The following is an 8654-nucleotide window of genomic DNA, read 5'->3' on the forward strand; positions in this document are numbered from 1 at the left end:
AGGAATGGTCATCCTTCTAAACTAGGAAGAATCTAACTAAAGATAATTGAATGAAATGAGGACATTTTGAATTCAGTCACTTCTTTTCATTTATCATCATAACTACTGAGCTTCAAAATTTTTCACCTGAAGAAGAATGGTAAAAAGAACACCATCACAGGCAGGTTTCAAGTATCACTTACCTGAACTTTTGTCCTCTAAAAACTAATGCAGAGATTATACCCCAAGGGCACCTTGAACTTTTTGTTACCCTCAGCTTTACCAGACAGGGCCACATAGCACAAGGGAAATGGGTCAACGTTCCTAGGTGTTCTGTATATTTAAATTTGTTTATTCATTTTTATTCACTTCAGGCAATATAAAGGTTAAACTCTGCACTTGAAAAATACAGTTTAATCATAATTACTTATCCTAGTCAGTCATCCTGTAAATGTATTCCAAGGTGATCAGTCACTTTCATCACTTTGAAGTACCAACCACAGTTTGCAGAAAACAAACAATGCATCTGGCTAATTAAGTCCTTGAATTAGCCAGCTGTTTTTAACTTGCGTAACAAAGTAGGAATGGTGCTGGAAGGCCTCATAACTTCCTTTTTATTATAATTAAGTCCTTGAATTAGCCAGCTGTTTTTAACTTGCGTAACAAAGTAGGAATGGTGCTGGAAGCCCTCATAACTTTTTTATTATTATCAATTTTATTTTGTATTACTTTTTAAAATTTATATTTAATCACCGTACATCTTTACACTGCACACAATTGTTTTTCTCAGCATGAATACAGTGCGTATAAGTCAAGTCACACCATATACATCTTTTAAGGATTATTAATAAATATGGCTGCAGTCATTGACAAGAAGTAGCATAAGACCCTAATCCTCCTTCACGTGTGCTAGTGAAAACATAATGCTCTTGGGCCAGCAGCTGGTATAGTGGTTAAAGTGTTGGACTCCCACATAGCTGCCCATGGTTCAAATCCCGGACCCAGCAGCTTGGAAATCATACAGGATCTGTGTGCATGTGTGCCCAAAATTCTAGGAGAATGGACAAGGAATTGTGGCGTGCCCACTTTCCCTGGGGGATAATTTCTCACTGTCCCTCTCACTGTTTCTCTCTGGTGAGTGCACATGCCTATGGCAAAAACAAAAGACAAACAAATAAAAATTCATAATGCGTAACATTTTAAGCACAAAGTAAACCTTCAACATCCATCTTTTTTTTTGAAAGAATTATTTATTTATTTATTTATTTATTTAATTCAATATGTTATTGTTATCTTTTAATTTGACCAGAGAGAAACAGAGAGAGAGAGGAAAGGAAAGTGAGAAGGCAAGCTGCCAGGTCTGGGACTCTAACCACTGTTGGCTTTGTAGGAACCCAGCGCTTTTCACCACCATGCCACCTGCTGGCCTCCAACACCCACTCTCTTAATGCTCTGGTCATCCTGAGTGAGATCAGTTTTTCCTTCTCAATATTATAGTATATAAAATTTGCATTAGTCTGTACATTTCCTCCTCTGTCTCATGACTATAAGCTACTTAAAAATCAGGAAATCCATCTTCTTCATTTCAGGATCTCTCAGACAACCTATCCCAGAATACCACATACAGAAAACCCAAGTAAGTGCTTATTGAATAAAAGTCTATTCCAAAACCTCTTTTAAAAATAACATTGCCTGAGGGCCAGGCAATGTTACAGTGTAAAATGCAATGCTTGCTGGGCAATTACATGGGAGAGTTCGTGGTTTGAGTCTGGGACCTCTTTGAAGGGACTTTGCTTACTTACTAGATGGTGTCAAGGCCCTGTTGGAATGAGCTGTCTCTTTCTCTCTCTCCTCTCTCACCCATGGAGGAAATGAATACATAAATTTTAAATGAAATTAATAATACTATGTTCTTATTTGGTTTAGAAAAGTGGCTCTGTGTATAAATATAAAGCAACATAAATACAAAATAAGATTTTAAAAATAAAATTCTATTTATTCTCTATTTTGGAAAGATCTTGAGGGAAACTTTAGGACAGTATAAAACAACGACCCAACATGACAGAAAACCCTGTAAAGGAGAAAGGTGGGGTTATAGGATGTGACTGTCTTTGGGAAAGAAGTATAATATGAATAAAACTTACATGCTGCTTGGGGGTCTTGAGTATTTTAACAGTAGGAAAGTGTTGAAGAAACTGAAGAAAACTGTGCCAACAATAATTCACATGTATACAGTTAGAAGGGATGGTGGAGTTATACTTGATTTTCATTATCATCTTCACTAAACTTATGGATAAAATTAGGCAGTGAGAAAAGGTAAAAACGAAAAACCCTGTAATTTTCTTTTTCTTCAGTACTGATCAAAATACACGATTCACATTGTTATTGATGTGAGCTCTATTTTAAAAATATGATTCTGTATAACAATGAAATGTTAATTAAAAATTATAAAATAAAAAATAAAAAGATAAAAAATAAAATGAAACAAAACCAAAAAAGCATACAATAAAAAAACCCTTGAATGTATTTAAATATAAAAATTGTATGGTGAATATCGGGTTCTGTCATAGTACTTAGCATTTGTTTGTTTTAGTCAAAATGTTACATTATGCTCTACCGGATATGATCAGTAGCCAACTAAACTGAATTGCTGTAAGCCACGCAGCAGACTATGGTTTCCAATCCCGGGGTTGACTTGAAAACAGGATAGTATGTTTGTGATCCTGAGGAGATGGAAGAGAAAATGGGGTTGTGGAGTGAAGAGACCCTTTCAACTGTGTTCTCTCTTTCTTCCTTTCTCTAATGCGTACATGCATGCTCTCTAACATAAATAAAATAAATAAGCATTAATCACATGAAAGTTTTTTAAACATAAATATTTGTGTAAGTCCTTACCTCCTCTTCTTTCATCTACTCTGCTACTTCAAATAACCAGTTCCTCATATTCCTCACTATCTTTGATTATAACCTTTCATTTTTTCCTTCCTCTTGCCTCCCTTCTCTCAATCCTTCCCTTTCTCTTGTTGTTAAATAAATATATTTTTCTTCCATCTTCATTTTATTTATAGACCAGATTAGCTTAATTTTAACACCCATCATGTCATGAATTCATAGGGAATAGGTTCCAGTGGCTCAGGCTCCTTTCCATTGGTTCTCACAAAGCGTGCTTCTCCGGGTGGAGCAGGCTGGTGCTTTAGTTGAACCCAGGTACCTTTCTCTTTGGCTTCTTTCTTTTTCTGATCATTTTCCTTCACACGTTTTAGGAAGCTATCTCTGCTCCTAGAATGCTTAATATGCTCAGTGTGCACATTAATTCTCTTGGCAAGAATCTTGCCCTTAACTTGTTTGTTCCCAACAATGCCAACAGCATGCTGGATTGAACATTGTAGGCTCTTCCAATTTTGCCATAGTAACATTTGTGGGGCATTCCTTTTTGAACAGTACCCATTCCCTTAATGTCTACAATATCACCTTTCCTGTAGACCCATATATATGTTTCCAAAGGAACAAGTCTATGTTTCTTAAAGGCCTGGACATCATATGGAATATATGTTAGATGCCTCTCCTCTTTTCCTTTGTGTTTGTCATTTTGGTTAATTACTGGAATCTGGCAGTTCTGGCCAAAAGTCTCCATCTTCTTTTTATTTCAGAGAGAACCTCAAGATGGAACCAGAGGTCATCTTGGTGTTACTTTACAATGGAAACTTACAAGAAGTCCCACGTAGAAACATAAATTGTAATGACATTTAAGAGAGATTTAGATAAAGGTGGTAATTAATAGGCTGAACAGCACCAAATGCTATCAATTAATTTTATTATCTTGAGGGCTTAAACATACATGTTACATTTTGTGTTTGTGTTTGTAGAATACTGCTGAGAAATGGAGCCAATATTGTATTTTTTGTTGGTGAATTCATTGCCGTTTACCAAAACACACACACACAGACAGCATTCCTACAGTTCTGTGTGCTTCCCATATGTTTATGCTGAATACAAACTCTTCATTCTTCAGGTATCTAGGGACTAGAGTTTATATTTGGTTAATCTCAGGGTTCATTTACTCTCTTTTCTAATTCTACTGATGATTTAATGAAGGATTAATGTGCTTTATACATATAATGTTTTGAAATTCACTATTAAAATGAAGCATTTATCTTAATATAATTTTAATGTAAGGGAGTCTTTTGAAATTAGAACAGTTTGTCTTTAATTTTTATGATATTTATACATCTTTAGAGTGTTTGACATGGATAGAGAAGCAAAGTGATATAAATAATTCAAACATCCTTAAAAAAATATTTTAAGGAATTCACAATTTAGATATCCTGAAGGAAACTTCTTGGTAAAGGTAAGACCACAGTGCTATAAACTCTTATCTTTTATGGGCATAAAACCATTATAAAAGAACTAGGCCTAAATTCTCAAGGTGTTAAAACAAGTTTATATCCTAAGAATTGATTTTATTTTTGCACAGGGCCACTAATGTAGCAGTTTTACCTACTGTGATAACGCCTCGGTATGAATTATTTAATGATATAATTGTTAATTTGGTTTTAATTTAATCTTTTCAGTATGTTAGTTTTTATGGGGGGAAAAGTTATATCAATGTTCTTTTTGAGACAAATCTTGTGGCAAATTTCTCTTTTCAATGGAATAAACTGTGTTCCTCTTTTGACTTTTACTCTCCCTTTCAGCCTGGAAAGAATAAACAGCTGTCATTGATACAGATTTATGATATTCGGGTTTATAAAACATAGCTTATGAATAAACTTATATAACTGTCTTTGAGAAGCAGTAAAGCTTTGCTCTGATTCTTGAGTGTGAACCAAGAAACAGAATGGTTTACAACCAACTCAGTCAATTTTGTTGTTCCTCTCTCTCAATAATATTGTAAGGTTCATATTCATATCAGAATTGAATAATAAAGCTTATTAAGATTCTTACATATATATTGCTGTAGAGGTTGTGCTAAGTAACTCATTTAAGGCACTGCTATATTTATTGCACCACCAAAAACCTGGCATTTATAAATATTTCTTATTTTTATGGGGTGATTATAGGGTGCTATGCCTTACACAAAATTCTCTTACAAGATTTTTCTATTCATTGGTTAATACGTAAAGTGTTTGGCATCTTTATTTTTTTTTCAAAATTCAAAAGATCAAAATAAAATAATAAAAAGGACACAATGACATTTCCAATCTTCTAATATATTCAAAATAAAAGTTGCTATTTTCTTTTAATAAGGTAGTTGACTAAACCTCTTAAAAATGAGAGGATCCATAGCCTGAATCAAAACAGTACCAGTTAGTATTTACTCAAGTCAAAGTTTGTTCAAAACAAAAAGGACTACAAACTATCTACTGAAAAATGCTGTCATGGATTTCAATAAGTACAAATAGCATCTAAGTTTTAACTTCATCTGAAAGATAACATTTCTAAGATCATAATTTTTAAATGTAATGAGGAGTCTTCAATAGTCACTACTAATAATGTCTCTAGCAATTTAAGATAGACTATGATAGGGATTAGGCACAGATTGAACCAAAATTTATCTATAATATGTTGCATTTTCTTTTTAAAAAATACTTTCCTAGGTTTTCTTCTAAACACTTTTATTTTCTTTTGCTCTGAGTTAAAAGTTATAGAATAGGGGCCAGAAGGTGGTGTGGTGGTTAAAAAGTGGGATTCTCACCTGGCTGATCACAGTTTGAGTTCCAGACCTATTGTATTAAAAATACAATAAATAAATAATTAAATATGTGTGTTTTTTTTTTTAAATTATAGCATATACTTTCCTCCAGAGATTTTTTTTATTTTGTAATTTTTTAAAAAGTTTGTCAATGTGCATGTGCACTCATTGGAAAGGCACAGAGACAGAAAGGCAGAAAGCAACTCCAGGAAATGGTCAAGCCACAATCCCTTCTCCATTTATCCATCCTTTTGGTATTTTGGACATGCACATACACACACCTGGAGTGTAGTTCAAGCCACTGAGTCCAGGATTCGAACCATACAGTCGGTCATGTGGGATCCAGCTACCTTAACTATCACACCACTGGCTACCTCCACCCTTCATGGTTTTTAGGGCTCAGGGTGAAGAGCAATTGTCCAATCAGGACTTGAACATGTGAAATCTAAGACTGCTAAACAAAAAACATTCTACAAACAGAAAAAAAAAAGTACCTTAAATTTAAAACGGCTATACTGAGATTTAATCTTTTAAATAAATTTACACTAAAATTTGCTTATATTCTTCTTATCCTCACTGTCTCCCCAATATTTTAGAAGACTTTTAAGAAGACATTTTGATCTGGGACCAGCAGTTAGTGTAATGGCTATGTTGCTGGACTCCCACATAGTCGACCGCGGTTCAAGTCCTGGACCCGGTGGCTTAAACTCACACCAGGCACGTGTGTTTGCATGCCCAAGATCCCTAGAGGAGAATGGAGGAGAAGGGATTGAGGCTTAGCCATCCCCACTGGGAAGTGATTTCTCACTTTCTGTCTCTCTGTCTGTCTCTGTCCGTCTGGCGAGCGCATGCGCCCTATAGCAAAAACCTCTCCAAAAAAATAAAAGAAGACATTTTGATCAACTGGACTGGGGAGAAATGTTTACATATTGAAATGTTCACTTTGTAAGCTAAATAATGTGATTCAATGGATATAAAAAATTAAAAAAATAAATTAAAAAAGACTTCTCAAGTCTAAGTATTAATAATAATTAAAAAGGAAATGTTAATGATGGATTCTGTTGTTACATTAGTATTTTAGAAGGAATCATGTCCTAGAGTTGGATAATCGAAGAGAGTCTGATGAAGGAACTATTTATAAATATTTAGGCTATGTTCAAAGACACCAAAAGGGAAGGTAAAACTTGGTGAAGGCCTAAGAGGGAAGAGAAGGACAGAAGAGCTACTGGGATCAGTGAGCAACAGCTATGCTGGAGAAGAGATGCCTACTCTTATAACCAAATCCAACTAGAACCAGAAAGTAGGGGTGCCCAATAGTGCTGTGGGGACATAAGTCTCCAGAGCTCTAGAGGAGAATAGAGAAGAGGGAACAATGGAGCAGAAGGACAGAAGACTATGTACTATCTCCTGTCCAAAATAGCAAATCCATAGAAAAAGAAAGCAAATTAGACTATTATATTTAGTGTGTCTTGAAAATTGAAAGTGAGTATTGTTTTAAATGGAAAAAAAAGATCCAATTAATAAAGATTAAGCCGACAAAAACCCAACAAGAATCCTATTGATCTGGTTAAAACATTTTCAAATATGTGCAAGCTTTACAAAAAGTTCATGTACACATTTCAAACTTGGAGGTTTAGCTTAGGAAAACAGCTATATTTCATAATATGTACCTTCTCTATCTCTTTTGGTGGTAAACCAGTTATACATCTGAAATTTCCTTAAAAGTCTTAAAATTCAGTAGCTTGTTTCACTATGGGAATAGAGAGATTAAAAATATTTGAGAACTAAGCTCCAATTTACATGAACTCAATTGTGGTTTAAAGCAACTAAATAAAAGTACAGAAGTATTAGACATTTTATGACTCACATGAGGAAATGATTCCAAACCACTGTTTTCTCTAACAAGGAATTCCTTCAGTGTATTTTGGAAACAATTCTATAAATGTCAGTAAGTTTTATGCTAATTCTTCATATACAATGCATTAATTTTATAGGAATTTAAATCACTAGGTTTTATTATTCTTTTTACATTGTATGCCTCTTTGAGAAGAAACATGACTCCTTGATTTATCATTACACAATGCCTTAATTGTTGAATGGTATAGGATTTTTAATAATGGGTTAGATCTCCTCAGAATTGAGTTTGCTGATAACTTTTGTGTAGGTGCCAAAACTCAGACCCTCATCTGAGTATGTATATCTTCCTAAAGTTATTAGTGTCTTTCTGATGATGGGTAGTATTAAATGGCTTTAAGGTGACTTCCAGAGATAACATTCTGCTATTGACTTAAAACTGCATTTTTAAATGCTTAACCCTCAAATACACAACCAGCACATGCAATACACAATCTCACTGAAGCCTTGCAATAACCCTATAGGCAAGGGAATTATTTTCTTTGTTTTGTAAATGAGGAAACTAAGACTTAGAGAGATTATGTTATTTGTTCAACATATTAAGCTAGGATTCAAAGCTAGCTCTTCCTACTCTAAAACTATCATACCATCAAATCTGGAGTTGTAGCCTGCCAAGATGGATAAATTTTTCCACTTGTATTCCAGTAGAGAAAAGCCTATCATATTTTAAAGTTTCTTTATAAGCTTTAGACTCTGATCAAAGATTAGTTTCATCTAATTTATTGCACTTAATTAAAGGAGGCTAATAAGCTTGGGTTTAGTTTTACCAGTTTGTGTCTTTTATAGAAAAATGAAACTTAGCAAATAAGAAAAGTTATAATTTTCCAATGGTATATATATTAAAATTACTTATTATTTATTAGTAATTATAAAAGTAGAAGTGATTGTTTAGATTTTAGTGTATGTTCTTGGACTATTTTATAATTTTTTTCTACTACATATATATTGTTTTTATTTAGAAATATATATATATATATATATATATTGGAGAGGTTTTTGCCATAGGGTGCATGTGCTCGCCAGAGAGACACAGAGAGACAGAGAGACAGAAAGCGAGAAATCACTCCCC

At 33.9% G+C, this 8654-nt stretch overlaps 1 long non-coding RNA gene across 1 annotated transcript in view; it reads left to right on the forward strand.

Annotated features, from left to right (window-relative positions):
- LOC102477500 (uncharacterized) overlaps nucleotides 1–8654 on the forward strand; it is a 34968-nt gene that overhangs the window by 10584 nt on the left and 15730 nt on the right. The window contains exon 2 of the long non-coding RNA XR_001371113.1: nucleotides 1569–1615. This is a non-coding gene — a long non-coding RNA (uncharacterized LOC102477500). The remainder of the gene's footprint in view (nucleotides 1–1568; nucleotides 1616–8654) is intronic.

This window comes from Tupaia chinensis, unplaced genomic scaffold (genome assembly GCF_000334495.1).
Source record: "Tupaia chinensis unplaced genomic scaffold, TupChi_1.0 Scaffold000576_2, whole genome shotgun sequence".
Lineage (NCBI taxonomy): Eukaryota > Metazoa > Chordata > Mammalia > Scandentia > Tupaiidae > Tupaia > Tupaia belangeri.